Source organism: Cavia porcellus, unplaced genomic scaffold (assembly GCF_034190915.1).
Source record: "Cavia porcellus strain 051 isolate PalLab524CR breed Dunkin Hartley unplaced genomic scaffold, mCavPor4.1 scaffold_8, whole genome shotgun sequence".
NCBI classification, from domain to species: Eukaryota; Metazoa; Chordata; class Mammalia; order Rodentia; family Caviidae; genus Cavia; species Cavia porcellus.
The window spans coordinates 35315353-35332430 of NW_026947491.1; the positions used below are offsets into that span (position 1 = coordinate 35315353).

A 17078-nucleotide genomic window follows, 5' to 3' on the forward strand; every position below is an offset into this window, starting at 1 on the left:
CTCTGTCTCTTGTGGAAATGACTATGAAGATGACTATAAAAAGGTAAAAGTTTATGGATCTCAATGCATTTTAAAAACTTTAGTAAGGCTAGACATTTGTGTGTACATAACTTGTGTTCATTCTTTCAAAACTTCTTCTGGGCATCCAAGATTCATTGTGTGCTATTTACAAATGTCAGCTGACTTCCCTGAGAGTTGAGCTTCAGGAAGACAGTTACTCATTCCTTATTTGAACCCAGATAACCATCTACCACCCATATTGAAGAAAATTTCTGTTTCCCTGCTGTTAAATCCTGCAGAGAAATTCTTGGGAATTATTAAAAAGTAGTTTTCCCAATTGCAGTGAATCATGATTAATGCTCTTTGATTACTGCTATATTGTAACATATTTTAGCTTACTCACAAAATTAAAATGTTTTTATAAACACCTATATCTTAGTATGTATGAAATTCATAAGTACAATGGAATACTTTAACTTTTTCCATTACATATAGTGAACCACTTATCAAAAATTATCTGCAATAGTGGTAGTTTTGCTGAAGATTAGCTTGATGTGATATAGAGAAGGTAATAATTAATATTAATAAATTGGCATAAAATTACATTATGAGTCCATTTTAGACCTTCATACTTGTGGTGAGACCCCTGGCTGGCTTAAGGATAGATTAATCTTTAAATGGATGGCCAGAGCTGAGATTAACAAGCAGTCTGTGAAGTTCTGGTGCTTTCAAGTAAGGTCACATGACAGTTGAGGATTTCAGTCACGCAAATATTGTCTCAGTAGTTGCAATTAGCAGACAGTCAGGTTAACAGTTAACCATGATCTGTTCCTGTGTGTTTCTCCAAAAGCATGTTGTTCCTCAGTTCTTGCACGTGAACAGAGTTAGCAGTTCACCACTAGTACTTCTTGCAGCCCAGTAGCACACCCCCAGTCATGGTGGGCACCCAATAAAGGCCAAGAACCCTGGAGCCTTGTGTCCCCATCTGCCATTGGGCTTTGACTGTCCTGATGCCCCTTGTAACTAAAATATATGTTTTGTCTGTGTTTTATTCTGTTGTCGGATCTCTGAGCAGGAGATCAGTGCTTCAGGCCAGGGCCTTGATACAGTTGGGAATCAGATCTCTTTAAAGTTCTCTGGATATATTTCTCTTAAATGCATGTAGTGAAATCTTGGATTGCACAGAACTTGTTCTGCAAGTGTCCTGTGAGCATTTCTAAGTATTTTAAATTTGATAAATGAGTTATGTCTTCTAATAGAGTAGTAGTGACCGGCGCAGCCCCCCAATGAGACAGAGGACGTTCTTGTGGGTAACAGGTAACTGCCGCTTTATTGTTGCGGGTTCTGGCTTATATATTCGACCGTGACCAATCACAGGCTGCCACAAGGAGGCAGGGTTGGGATGGAACGTGGGCTCTGGCCAATATACCCAACTGTGGTCAATCAGGGGTTGCCACAGAGTCAGCACAGGGCGAATACGGAGTGAACACGAGGTGCACATGGGGTGGCTAATTTGGAGAGGGACGTAGCGCATTGTGGAAGCTGACGTGGTCCTTAGTCCCGGGCAGGGTGTGTTGAGCGCCTGTGCCCGACATAGTAGCTGATGCTGAATGTCACATGATCACAACCCAGCCCGTGGTTCTTCCATAGCTTCAGGTAAAACTAACAGTTGAGTACTTTGTATTCTCACAATACACTTTTTCCCCCTCAGTTTCTATATTGAAATATAATGATAATGTAATTGTTTGCCTTTTTTCTATGAGTGGGCCCAAATGCCTTTTTTTTAACCTATAGCAGACTACAAATATTTGCAAAAAATTAACTAAACATTGCTTGAAACAAGTGTCAATCCATTGAAATTTGAAAATATTTTTCTGTACAGATAATTCTATTTATTGATCATTCTATTTAATAGTGATAATTAAAACCATAATAGACTTATTGGAAAAATTGAACCTGTAATATATTTTAAGAGACACTAAGTAAGGTCATGGACCTAAATGCCCTGAAAATATTTCTCCATTAAAATTTTGTAGAAGTAATCATATGTAAATTTAAAGGTCTGAGGATTTCCATTAGACTTGCTATCCACTGGAAGAAAAGATTGTAAAGAAAACAATAGAAGATGTACCAAGATATACCAGATTTTTATGCATATTATTTCATTTAATCTTCACGGTGTCCCGAAATTAAAAATAATATGGCAGATATTCCAGACTAAGATAGTATCTGTCTTAGATAAAACATTTCAACCAGGTTCACAGGCGGAACATATAGAAAAGTAAAATTTCCTTTTCTTTTTTTTCCTTTCCATGTTATTACACATTTATGCCAGATAGAAGATGACGGAATGAGGAAGAACATACTCACAATCTTTTTTTTTTTTTTTTGTCTTTTTCGTTTTCGTTTTTATCGGTACAAGGGATCGAACTCACGACTGCCTGCTTGCAAGGCAGGCGCTTATGCCACTGAGCTAAATTCCCAGCCCCATACCCACAATCTTTTAAGTAAGACTGAAAATTATCTCAAAGTGTAGAGAACAAAATTGTCTGAGTTGTTTGTTCATTTATTTGTAACTTTATGTGCTCATAGTGGATTAACTGAAGTAACTTCTAACACCAGTTCAAAGGCCAATGTTTCATTTTTTTCCTGTATAGCAGATAAGAAACATTTGTTGTAATTTAGTAATTTTGAGTGACAAGGTACTCAGATTAATATGTGACACTTATAGCAATGAAACAATAAAAGTTATCTATAAATATATAACATTAGTTCTGTACTTGAGGGAAGGACGAGCTTCCAACCCCTCTCACCTTCTAACTCATCCTTCTAACTCAGTATAGTCATCCTTCTAACTCAATATAGATTCCAGCCCTCTGCAGACCTCGAGGAACATCTCCACTGAACAAACAGGCTCTCATGCCTACAGGAACAGGAACAGTGAGGGGGTTCCCAGAGCTCATCCTGGAGGACCCAGGTGTCCAAAGAACTTGTGTTAGCAGCGTCCAGCCCTGCAGGCAGAGCATGGCTGTATCACATCAGGCTTCACTTTGATCTGAGGTGGGTACTACTTTTAAGACATGTGTTCCCATTGCCTCCAAAGGACCTAAGACTTCAAAACTATTTCATCCAGAAAAGGACAAAGACACAGAATAAGTGGAGTCTGTGCCATGTGGCGTCCATCAACCATATGCCATACTCAGGGGGGCTTTGGGATCTGTAACAATGTGGATGGTTTGAAGCCTGGTGTTATAGGCAGCTGAGTTAGTTAGAAATAGTATAGGCAGTCAGACAGGGCTAGATCCTCAAAGGAGCCAGTACAGAAGCCCAGATACCTTGCAACTGTTAGGGAGATAGTGGGCCAGGCCTTAAGACAAAGAATCAAACAAATGAATCCATATCCTAAGGATTGATATTCTAAATAGTTCCCAATTACCCAATGAAGTCAGCAGTCACCATCCCAACCCCCTAGGGAAGTCACTGTGGGATAGGAAGGCCAAAGTGAAAAACCTCTCCTTAGTATGCAGTATAAGCATCATATTCTTCCCAGAGGTCAGGGGGTAACTCAGCAATTGAAGGAGACCTTGTTGGGCTGCTGGTTGTCACTCAGAAATGGAGACTTGCTGGGTGAGATAACTGCACCTGTAATCCGAGTACTCTGGGAAGCTGAGACAGGAAGATGGCAAGTTGGAGTGTAACCTGGGTAACTTGGCAACTTAGGAGGATGCTGTCTCAAAATTTTAAAATAAACAAAGGCTGGGGATAACAGTGCAAAATGCAAAACCCCTGGGTTCAATTCTTAGCACTGAAAAAGAGGAAGAAAGAAAAAAGAAAGAAAGAGAAAAAAAGAGAAAGAAAAGAGGGAGGAGGGGGTTCTATGGAAACTATTCTTTTACTCGTTGTGAGAAGTTGGAAATGAGTTTCACTTTTGTTTTTTAATGTGAAGTCTGCTAGTTTTTAAATATTTGTGACTAAGTTTAAGTTTTAAAGTAGTATCAAGTCAAAAAGTTAACCCATAAGCCAAACTGTCACTAATTTGCAAGTTTTGGTATAGGAGGGCAAATATTTAGGAGTCTGGAGGGGCTGAACATACTGTTTTTATTAGTGTATATTTGTGATATATAATAAATACATTCTTCCTGTGAAAGTGATACATATACAAATGGCATTTTAGCCCCTTGTACTTACCCTTTCCCTCTCCCTGCCTCCCATCACTGTCATCCTCAGATCCTCTTCTGGTCTCCACAAAGTCTGTCTCTTATCTTTTACTTTTCTCAGTAAATTATTCATACTTTGGGTTTCTCATACAAGAGAAATCATGAGATATTTAACCTCCTGTGTCTGATTTACTTCACTTAGCATTATGGCCTCAAAGCACATCCTTTTTCCCACAAATGACTCAAATTTAGATAGAATTAAAGGTGGTAGGAAGTGACTGAATCTAAGTACCACAAGGCCGTGTCCACGAGGCAGCCCTGACTGCATTCTGTCCTCATTCTCTACATCCTCCCTAGGCAGCTTTATCTGTAGAGGATAATACCTCTTCAACCTTAATATGCACAAGAATCATTAGAAATCCAGAAAAATACTACTGAACTTCACTTCAAAAGATTCTACTTCAGTAGGTAGGGCTCTGAAATTTGTGCTTTAACACACCCACCTTAGTTTACTGTAGCACAGATGTCCTGGAGACCACACTTAGAGAAACACTGACTCATCCTGAGTGCCATGGCTGTCACATCTGTTACTTCAGCTCGGCTTTTTTATTTTTGCCTGGGATGTAGATTTATCTGTACAAAACTTATTATTTTCCTTCAGAGACGACCCCCAAGCTTAGTAATCTTTATTTCACTGAATTGCACCATCAGCTTAGTTAACCAAGCCAGAAATCTGCCCTTGCACTTTTGGTGGGTTGGGCCTGGAAGTCAGGGTGCAGGGAGTAAGCATGTGGCAGGTATGAGCATGCCCACCAGGGAAACACTTTCCTAACCAAGCCTCGTCATGCCTGAGCATTTATTCTACTTTGGCTAAGTGTAATCCCATTCTGCTGGGACAAGCCAATAGTAGCAGCTGTGTTATTTATTGACGTTTACTTTGGGTCTGGTTCTTTGTTTTGCATATATTAATTCAGTCTTTTCTTGAAGCCACTGAACTTCCCATCTAGTTTTTTGGCAGCTAGTATTCCTTCAGGGTAGATCTGCTCCTGGTATTTCTATTTGCCAGCTGAGAACTCTGCTTCAAAATAGATAATGTCATTTTCTTCCCACAGTGAACCCACCCATGCAAGGTCCCAGATCTCTATTACTGTTTTCTACTCAAGACTTGGGCTATTGATGGGTGCTTGAATTGGAATTGTATTTAATATATCTCCTTAGCAATTGTCAGTCAAGTACTGTTACCTTTAAATAATCGATTGTGGGAGTCAGTGGGAAATTTAGAGATTGTCCAATTCAGTTTTGTTAGAAATGGAGGCCTAGAACTATAAAGTGATTTACTAAGTGTGAAAGTCTGAGAAGGGCATGATACCTCAGTTTATTCTATTTAATCTAATACTGGACTGCAAGCCCCACTCTAGTGGAGTTACCTGATATGTGAATTTTTGTCTTTGTTTCTTTCCTTATCTCTGTTTTTGTTTTCTGTTTGCTTTTTTTTTTTTTTTTTTTTTGAGATAAGTCTCACTGAGCAGTTCAGCATGGCTTTGTACTCACTATGTAGCCCAGGCTGTCCTCCAATTCATGGCAATCTTTCTCCTGCAGCCTCTGGAGTAATGGGATTATAGGCATGTGCCACCATGCCTGGCTATCTTTGTTGATCTTTCCTGTATTTGCTTGTTTGTAGACCAGTGCCTGTAATAAAGTGGATATACTACAGCACCTTCAGTCTATGAGTGGTCAGCAATGTAATGAGAAAAGCACTTGGCCACAAAATACTTACGTTAATAAATACTATTTAAACATCAAATCCAGTTATAAGAATTATGTTTAAGGTAGGATGTGGACTATTTACTATCTCTACAAGAACATAGTGGAGGAAATAGGCATAAAATTCTAACAGTGAGGAACTAGCTTAACTTCTGTTTGTAATTGCCACTTAAGGAAGTCTGCTCTGGCCACTGGGACCCACATCAAATTTATTTATTTTTGTTTGATACTGGGGAGAGAACCCAGGTCTCACACATACCAGGTTAGTGCCCTGACACTGAGCTACACCCTTAGTCTCTATGTACTTCTTACTGTCTGATGTAATATCATGTATTTTGTGTTTACCATCTGTGGATTAGCTGTATCAATGGACTTATCTTTTTTTATTGAATTATCTATCCCCTGAACATTGAAGTGACATGGCAGACCATCCTAAAAAGGATGGTTTTGCACTTTAGGATGAAAACTTAAATAGCATGCAATATTTTGGCATTCAGAAGCCTAATGTACCTCTGCAAACAGAAGCACATTAAAATTACAATCCAGTACAATGCTGAAACAAATGTGAGGGATTTAGACAACATTTACAGGGGCTGGGGATTTAGCTCAGCGGCATAAGTACCTGCCTTGCAAGCAGGCAGTCGTGAGTTTGATCCCTGGTACCAATAAAAATAAAATAAAATAAAATAAAATAGACAACATTTACTGAAGGGCTTTTTAAAAACATGAGTAGCTATAAAAAACATTTCTCCTTTTTATTTTTATCCTATATTGGAGAAATAGGCAGTGATTGTTTGTAAATTTCATATGAAAGATATATGAAAGATATTCATATATATTCATTCATATGAAAGATATATGCTTGGGGCTGGGGATTTAGCTCAGCGGCATAAGCGCCTGCCTTGCAAGCAGGCAGTCGTGGGTTCGATCCTCGGTACCGGTAAAAAGGAAAAAGACCAAAAAAAAAAAAAAAAAAAAAAAAAAAAGATATATGCTTATTTAAAAATTTAAATGCAGCAGATTAAATAGTGTCCCCCATGAACAAAAAATCCATGTTCATATAGAATCTCAGACTATGACTTTATTTTAAAATGGGGTCCTCACAGATGTAGTTAAATTCATGTACCACATGACATCTCATTCTATGATAGATTGCACATACAATGGTGGTCATATAAAATTATATCATGTAGTGACATCCCATCTCCATTAGTTTATGCAAATACACCCTAGGTGTTCATTTAATGATTGTATCACTTAAGGACACATTTTTCAGAGTGTGTACAAAAATACACAGCTACAGACCCCAAGTGAAATCATCCCCTATATGGAGTAGGCCCTGAGTGTAATGATTAGTATCTTTCTAAGAGAAAGAAGATGCAGACATAAAGCAGGATGACTTGAAGCTGGCTGCCATCTTATGTCACTTTATATTATTATTTATGGTGATGATAAGCCATCTTGGGTCTGCTTATTTAGATCACAAGTTCCCTGAAGAAACCCATACATTACGTTGATCTTTGAAATTTCAGTACCTTGCAGTACTTTTATGGACTAGCTGATTTGGATGTATTTACTCATTTGATGTTAAAAGTTTGGTATTTTACATGAAGTAGAGAGCTTTTAAAAGCCAGTGTATTTTTTGTGTTCTTAAATCAAGTGTCTCCTGTCTTGGGCTAGATTTATTAAACTTGTCTAAGTGTGGTATGTTGGAAACAGTTTTGTAGAAGAAAAAGAAAAAGACCATTTGTTTTAGAAGAAATCAAGCTAGGAAGAAAGGGAAGGTCAGCTCCAGGCTGCCCACAGGCAAGTCTGACATATAATACTAAGAGTCACATTCCTGGGGATGAGATCATCACAACCAAGCACCACACCCTGGACGTGAGGCACTGTTCAGTTTTCAGAGCAGGAGTGAGTGTGGGACACAGAGAAAGTAAGAGGAGGCATTCTGCAAAGGGAGTGAGCAGTACAATTGCCCCTCTTTGTCATTGCAGGATGAATGACCTTTAAGGAATTGCTGAATTATTGCAGATTCTACTGGGCAGCCCAGTCTAAGACTGTGGGTGATAACTTGCCACATCAAGCGACAACTCTATGTCTACACCTCTGCATAATTTCTTTGCTTTAAAAATTGTTCATAAAAGTGCCTTTGACCTGCAATTTCTAGGACTAAGTGAATCTAAGTCCTTTAGAGAATTTCTGTGGGATATGCAAAATAGAAATCGGGAAGGGGTAGGATGAATATTAATGATCATAAAAGAGCCAACGTTTATGGACAGTTTAATATGTACCATACTAACTGCTGAAAGTGTTACACAGTATTTAATCCATAAGAAACTTGTGAAGCAGGTACTAATAATATACAAGTAGATTAATTTTTTCCTTAGTATAATACTGAGGCAGGAGATTAGGGCATGGCCAGTCAGCTGAGCAAGTGGGTATGACCTGTCAATCACAGAAATCCAGAACACAGGTGCAGAAAAAGAGTTCACAAGGACTACACCTGGAGCCAATCAGAAACTTTTATCTTCAGATCTCCTGCAAGATCAAGCACATTTTTTTATAGGACAGCCTAGATGTGACATCAGCCTAAAAAATGGGACGAAATAAAAGACAATGGCCACTATGCTTTCTCTTTTGGTGGCCCAGTCTCACACTGTAGTATGTATTTTTTCTACCACTTTTTTCCCTAATGTTTTAACTGGCCTGCATTTCCTCAGCGTGACATATTTCCTTTCCACTTTTAATAAATGTAAAATCTTGTTGCATTTTGCATGCATGTGTATTGACCATTTCTCTCTTTAGGACAAAAAGAACCGGGAAACAATCTCTGGAAGGAGTTTCCAGCACTTAGAACATCATGAACAATACCACTGCCATTTGGCAGAATTCAGATTCCAGGGCACAGGCTTTAGTATACCCAGCAGTTGACATCTTTTCCCAGACAAAAGCTAGAACAAATGGCCTAAAGTATATTAGCATATGGTGGGCATTTGAGATTTGAACTGCTGAAGAAAATCTTGGCAGTGGAGTCACTATTCCTTAATATTAGCAGAAAATTATAGATCATGTTCACATTTCTATTCTTGCTTCTTTGGAAATAGGGAAATTATGCTGTTTATATTCAGAGTGTGCAATTATCATCATCCTGATTGACCTATTGGAAGTTAAAAATAGTTTCATTTGGAGTCCATCACATCATAGACAAAAGTGCTCCTCTATCGACTCGGTAGAGGGACAGATGCTTCCAGCTTGTTTTAAAAGGGCCACTTAAACAGGATATGCTTTTACCATAATTAAGATTTTACCAATGATTGAAATGTGCATTAACCCTGTCTCTTTACTTTTTATTTAACATGCAAAGTAAATAGTATTATTAACTACTGAGATATGTGAGGTGGACAGGAAAATGTGTCTATTTCTGATTTTTTAACTCTTGGATCAGGAATTTAAACATGTTTTTAAGCCTATTTTCAGGACTGATTTTGTATGAAGGAGTACAGTAGGCAGATGATTGGCTAATATGATTTAAAATTTCTACTCAAACCATTTCTGTCATTACCCTGACACAACCTGCAGAGGTGGTCAGTTTGGTGGACTTTTACACAGGGAAGAAATGGAGAGGTTTAGGGTAGAAATGTGGGTGGGGAGCATGGAAGATCCGAAGTCTTGCATGTGTTTCCTTTTGGAATTTTCATCTGTACTCTTCAAAAACTGGGCAATACTGAGAAATGGCTATTTTTGGTGGGAGTAAGCAATCACCATTTATATACCAGACCAGTAGATTTGACCCTGAGGAAAGTTGTCATAGAAAGTAAGTTTGATTTTTTAAATTAATTAAGTTTTGTACTGGGAATTGATCAGGACCACACACTTGCCAGGCAAGTGTCCTGCTGCTGAGCTACATCCCTAGGTAGAACAGTAAGTTTGAGGAAAAAGAATAGCTTTATGAGCACCTATTACTTGTTTGGCACTATAGGTGTTTTATATACATCAGGTCATTTAAAAATCCTATTGTTCCTGAAGTGGGGAGGAAGTATAAATTGACAGGTTAGAAATCAGGATCAAAAAGCCACATTACTGGCTCATGGTCCTTCCTCTATTACTCTGGATAGGTGTGAGATCTGGTCTGAAATTCTTCGGTCTGCGTGCTTCTTTCCTTGAAGGTAGACATAGAGACTTGGCTCCATGGGTGGCAGCTATCTCACGGGTCTAATCATAATTGTAAAAGCAGTAGAACCTATTGGTTAGTCTGCAAAAGTCATCCACAATTTTATTGAGTCATCACTATAAATATTACTCAGATTGTGAAGATACCAATGATGAGATTTAGTCTCTTTCCCTAGAAGTTCTCAGCTTGTTGGGGGGGGGGGGGAAGAAGTTGCAAAAAGTACAAAGAAATATAGTAAAATGAACAAAGCACATGTATAGGAAACAACTGGTTGGAAAAAACTCATGAAAGTAACACAGTAGAGAATCCTACCAGGCCAAGACTTCTATAAAATGATTACTAATTCTCACTGCTACATGGATAATATGTGGTCATTCTTAGCAACGAGAAAGAAATCACACAATGGGAAATGTGGCAGTGGACTTCCAAGTACTTCTGCACTGCAGGATTTGGGAACAGCTCTTTCTACCCCATCTCAAAATATGCTGACATTTTAAATCTTCCTCTTTCTGCTCGACCCATTTCTGAATCATTAGTCCAGAGGAAGGCTAATCCTCCATAAATTTGTTACTGTAGTCATGCATGAATCACCCCATTTCACTACAGGAGCTAGTGATCACTCTCATCAGCATGGATTGTAAGCATGTGGGTTAGTGTCTTCTAACAAGCAACCAGTAAACTGAGGTAGCAGTTGCTATAAGGCACAGAGGGAAACAAAATAAATATTATCTACGTGTTTGTCTATGTCTATACCTATACAAAAGCAGACTACATAAAGAAGAAAGGAATTCCTTTAGTATGGTCAAAAGTTCTTCCGTTCCATGTTTCAAATACTCGTGTAAACACTACAGAAGAATGTTAGGCTCCTGTGAGCCTTACACTGCAAAAGGTTTAATAATTGTGCATGTGTATGTGTGTGCCTTTGCATATGCAGGTGTAAAACTGTGTGTACCGCTGGGTGTACATGTGTATGCACATGGATGTGTATATGTGCATGCGTGCATGTCTGAGTTGTGAATTTGTGTGCTTATGACTATGCATGTGAGTATGAGTTAATGTAATCGCAGAGATGCGCGTGTGTGGCCAGAGAAGCGATAGTGTTAAGACCTGTCATACTCCGTAGGCTGTTTCTCCATGCCTATCTCTTACCATCACCAAGACTAGAGTGCAGGAAGGATGCTCCGTGACCCTAGGCTGCGTCAGAAAGTTTGCAGCGGTGTGAGGACATTCTCGGAGAACTCCTGGGTAACCTGCACAGCGGTGCCTTTCCCGCAGAAGGGAAGGGGCGGCTGCCATCCCCTGTGCCCGAGCGTGGCGATCCCATCCCACCTCGGCTGTGCCGGCAGCAGCGTGCAGGCTGGCGGCCAGGCCGGGCCGGGCGCCGCGGGCGAGGGCCCGCGATGCGGGCGGGCTGGCGGCCGGGTGGGGGCGGCGCAGGCCGAGACCCCGCTGCGGAGGCCGCCGAACGGCTGGACGGGAGCGCGGTGCCTGCGCGGCGCCGTCGCCCTCGCTCCCGCGTCCGACCCGCGGCGTGGACTCTGCCTCTGCGGCGCCCGGCGTAGGCGGCGGCCGTGTGGGCCGAGCCGGTATTTATAGCTCGGCGGCGGCAGCGCGGCAGCGACGCCGCCGGCCCGTGTCTCCGCGCTTACCCGCCAGGCTGCCGCGCGCTCCGGGCTGCGCCCAGCGAGTCCGAGTGCCGTGGCCCGGCCGCGCGACCCCCGGTGAGTACGCGCCAGCGCTGCGGCGCCAGAGCCCAGCTGGTCCGGCGCAGCCCCCGGCCGGCCCGCCCACGCCCCTCGCTCCCTCCCGGGACCGCTGCAGAGGCCGGGGCGGCGGGTGGGAGGCAGCACCCGGCCGCGCCGGCCGAGGGCAGGGCGGAGGAGCTTCGGGCCATAGCCTCCCGCAGGCGGCGCCGCTTGGTCCGGGCTCGGGCGCGGGCCCGGTCGGACCTTGAACTTTCTTCGCTTCATTGGTTCCTAGGACAGGGACGCAGGAAAGCCCCTTTTCTGTTATTAAATAACAGGTTGCAGTTCATAGGTGCAGTCCTTTTAAAAGGGGGCTTGGGTGTTTGCTAACTTCATGATAAATGGAAGTGTTTTTCAGTTTCTATTCTGAACGATGTCACAGGCCCACAAGTGAGTTTGACCCATGGGTTAGCATTTTGGCTGCCATTATTTCAAATTCTGTGGAACATCCGTGTGTGTGTGTGTGTGTGTGTGTGTGTGTGTGCTCGCGCCCATGTGTGATAGGAGTAAACATCACATGGTTACTTTAGTATTTATGCATGCATATGTCTTGGGAACCTAAAAGGGAAAAACATTTGAGTACAAGGATGTTAAATACAAGGCCATGCATTTCCCTCTTAATTGTGAATGGCCTGTTGTGTGAAATCCAAGAACTGTCAGAAGCTTTTAGTTTGTCTAGAGAAAAAAGCTCACTCAGTGTATTGAATATATACAGTAGTAGAAGAAACTATATATAATTTATGTCTGTTGTAAAATACAGACTTTTTAACGCTCTGGATATACTTTCACACTTACTTTAGCAGTGTTTTAGTTTAAAAGCAATTAGGAATTTTGATATTTTCCTTCATCTAATCCTTGATATCAGAAAGCTATATCTGTCAGTCTTATTTAATTTGCTTGTTTAGGCATTTTAGAATATTATAGAGCATTTTAGAATTATATCTAATTCATTAAATATTTTCTTTGGCATTGTCTTTACAGTTTGACTGTGGCAATCCATTGTTTATCATAAACAGATGCTACTGAGGAGAGCTACACATTTTTAAAATTACACTGATGATATGTTTATGACACTATAGAGTTCATTAGTATTTCACTATTTCAGTGGAAAGTTGCCTTAGGAGGACCTCTAGGCCTACTTTGCTTTTGGGTTTTGTTATAAAAACCTACTTTGATTGTTGTTCCAAGGACTGCAGGATAAAAACAAGGGAAGAAAACCACTCAAAGGTGAAACAATGTGAAGATAAAGTCTAGGAAGTGATTTATGGATGTGATCTTCTAAATTAGCTTAGGTACCACAAATGCCATCTTAGTGTCTGCGCAAAGCCTCTTATGGTGTTTTCATTGATTGACTTAAAAGGTTGCTTTTTATTTAAAAGGTTGTGCGGTCTTTTGTATTGGCATAAAAGTAAGAGCTCCAACTTTTCTGTTATTATAGCTGTTTGCATTTTTAAAACCTGTATTAAACACTTGGATTATGTGAAATGCTTTGCATCCTCTCTTCGTGTCTATGTGTAACAATGGAAGATAATACATATACTGAGACCTATTCTTACTATATGTCCAGGAAAATGCATATGTATCTCATTTATCTGCCTTTAAAACTCATTTCTCCTTGTACCAGTTTGGACTTCTCATTGCCCAGAGTCTCTGGAATGGAATGTTTAGTGTTTTTCCTTTCCTCCAAGGCTGATCGGTTATCTATTCATCATCCATATTTCTGTTTATTCATTATCAGCAGATATTTATTGAATTCCTACTAGGAACAAGTCCTTCCCTAATAGTTCTTATCTCTTTCCCATTGAAGCTTTATCCCATGTTTTATATTCACAGTTAAGAAGACAATAGCCATTAAAATATTAAATGTAGTGTTATATAGAAGTAGTGTGTCTCTGTTGGTTGGTAGTTGTATGACCTTGGGCAGATTGTAACTTCTCTAAATTTTTATTTTTTGTAAATACATAGCCAGCATAAGGACTAATTGAGATAATATGTGAGAAGTGCATTACAATAATGTAGCATGTAAAAAGCACTCAAAAATGTTAACACGAGTGGTTTACCTACATCTGTTTTACTGTACCTCTGTTCCTCTCAGGAAATCCATTCCTTGTTTCAGAAAATGGCAGTTCCATTCTGGATTTTGACAGTGATGAGACTGTGTTCGGGTCCAGTCTGTCAGTTAACTTGTCATCTCTTCCTTTTCCAAAATGGAGCTGTTTTAGCTGCCTAGACTTGTGTCTAATTTAAGTTACTACAGAAATCTCTTACTTGGAAACAACTTTCTCATTAGCATCCCTGTTTCTGCTCCTTGCCCTCTGTACAGTATTTTGATTAGCAAAGTGTCCCCTCTTTTTCTTCACTTTTATTTTACATGTTTATGGGATATAAAGATTACGTCATTGGGAGGAATTGGCACATGGATATAACACACCTTAAGTCTTTTTACAGCCCCCCTTTTCCTCTCTGCATTTCTTGCTTCCCTTTCCATTTGCAAACAATCTATCTCCCTGTTTTCTATTTTTAAACTTTTAAAAAACTTTTGTTTTGCTCCTTATTTATTCTTGGGTTTCTCACTGTTTCACTCACAGTATTTATATTTCACTCACAGTAAAAGCCCAAATTTGTAGGATGGCCTTATGGTCTGCCTGTGGTCCAATTCTACCTTTTGGACACCCCTTTTTTCATGTTCTCCTGGACCCACATCTCATCTAGTCATGCTAGCTTCTTTGCACTTCGATAAAGGTACTAAGTATTCATCCAGAAACACTTAACAATTTCTGTTCCCTGTCTGGATTGCCACTGTGTATCCATGCCTTTCATCCACTGTTCCCTTGTAGTGAGAACTGCAGCTTCCCTACTCCTGAAGTACTCTGTTAACTTTGCTTTGCTTTACTGTTCTTTAACAGATCTCTAAAATACTATGCACTTTTATCTGTTTAGTGTTCGTTTTCTTCAAAGAAATGATCAAATGTATGGATAATTAATAACATTATTCAGTCAACTCTCTCTGGAATGGAATCTTAAGGGACTTTCTCACCCCTAGGGTGCTGTCCAAGATCTGTTATCATTCAAACATCTATTTATGCAATTATTCATCCATCAGAAACTGTTTATTAACTGCCTACTAGGTGCAAGTATCCTCAGCATCTAGGCTACGGCCTAGCACAAAATAACAGGTAAGAAGCATTCAAATTGAACAGTTGGGTGAATGGCTGTTTTTATGGAATTGAATCTGAATGCCATCACTTTTTATGTGTGATTATATTACTCTTCTTCTGAAAGCTTTGATGATTTCCTAGACCCTGCTCAGTAAAATACAGACCAACACTTTTATGTACTCTTTCTTTTTGTGGTACTAGGAATTGAACTCATGCTTGCCAGGCAGGCTCTGTGCCACTGAGCTATATCCCTGGCCCTGTATACTCTTTCTTGACTGGCCCCAAATGATCTTTAATTCTCACAAAATACCTTTTAGAACCCTGTGTTTCAGCCACACAGAACTACTGCTACATGTCTATTTTGGGTCCCCAGCTATCTCTTCTGTGTGTTTGCTCAAAATATCCTTTCTTTTAGGGTATCCTTTTATCTCTCCACTTTCTTTTATATTCCTTTGAAATACAAACTTGTAGTAAAACTTGTGACGTTCTTAATATGTAGTATAAAAAATACCAGTCTCTCTAGAATTGGAAAGCATTGTGGAAGGCCTGTGAGCCATCAGTTTCAGTACCTGTGGGTACCAACATAATCACTGCTGTTATGTGAAAAAGCTGAGTTTTTCAAGTAGCATCTACTTACAAGTGGCATTGTTTATGAGATGGGATTAAATGGGGTGAATTTGTCTTTTTCTGAGATGTAGTTGTAAATTCGCAAATGCATGTCAGTAGTATGTTAAAAAGTACAGTGTGATCAATTCACTTGCTTATGTTGATGCTTAAAGATGAGGAAAAAAATTCAGGCAGTCCTGACATTACATGTACAACAATTGTTTCTGATTACGCTCCCACGTTTGTGGTTTGAACAGTAATAAATGTTCATTTATTTAGAAGTATTGTGACTCTTTTATATCAGATGGTTTTGTTGTCAGAAACTTTCTAGCCAACATGTAAAAGCAAGATTTTGGAATGTATGTTTTTGTGTGGATAAGGCATAGTATAGAGTGTTGAGGCCAGATGGCTTTGATTTGAATCCTAAGTCTGATATAGATGAGTTTTATTGTTTTGCACAAGCTGCTAAACTCTCACTTTCGGTTTCAACATTTGTGAAATAGGCACAATAGAAGCATTTATCACTGGACTATTATGAAATTTAGAAGAGATGCTTATAAAGCACATTAATGTTAATATAATGTAGATACATGCCTGTAATCCCAGCATTGAGATAGACTGAGACAAAAGGATTGTAATTTCAAGTTCTGCCATGGCAGTTTAGTTAGACACTGTCTCAAAAAAATAAATAACTAATGAACAAACTAATTAACTCAAAAGGGCTGGGGATGTAGTTCAGGAGTGCACCTCTGGGAGTACAGAAAAAGCTCATTAATATAAGTGGTATATGGTATATGGTGCTCAGTAAATATTAGCCCCTAGTATTGTTGATGACGGTAGTGGTGGTGATGATGATGATAATACAGAGTTGAAATGAGACGTTGGATAGGGATATATCGTTGGTCTTACTGGCCAAATCCTCATTGCCGATAACATTGGACCTGGCTGCAGGTCCTCTTCTTTTAGTGGAAGTTGAATGTCATATAGCTTTGCCTTTATCTCATCTCACCTAAGCAGTACAGGGTGGCTGTCTCTTTATGAGGAGCTTATTCAGTAGAGACCTGTGGACTACCTCTTAGAGCTCAGTACTGGACTGTATTCTCAGAGTAAACAGCCCTTAAGGTCTTTCTGAGGAGTTTGTGATCAAGTGAGAAAGACAAACTCTAAGTAGGATATTTCACTATTTTGTTAAGAGCAGCAATAAAAGTATACTCTTATATATGGTTACAGAACTGAATTTCAAAAAATTTGCAAAGTATGTGCAAAGAAAGATTTGCAAAGTATGTGCCCTGTGTAGCGCTGTCAGTTTGAAAACTCCAATCCTAGGTTTTAACAGTAATCATAAAGATACTCTATATGATTGACAGAAGTAAAAATTGGTTTGGTGCTCTGGCTGATCATGCCGGTACCTAAGAACTGGAAAATGGGACCAAGATGACCAGGCAGACTTGACAACCTTGTATCTGAAATTATAAAG

At 39.8% G+C, this 17078-nt stretch overlaps 1 protein-coding gene across 2 annotated transcripts in view; it reads left to right on the forward strand.

The window, feature by feature from the left end:
- Positions 1-11200: 11200 nt before the first annotated feature.
- Tmem117 (transmembrane protein 117) overlaps positions 11201-17078 on the forward strand; it is a 487955-nt gene continuing 482077 nt past the window's right edge. The window contains exon 1 of one of the 2 annotated variants that reach the window (XM_003475852.5): positions 11201-11337. The gene's annotated coding sequence lies outside the window, so the exon portion shown is untranslated. Of the gene's footprint in view, positions 11338-11674; positions 11814-17078 lie in introns of those variants that run through there. The other variant, XM_063254596.1, reaches the window with a different exon arrangement.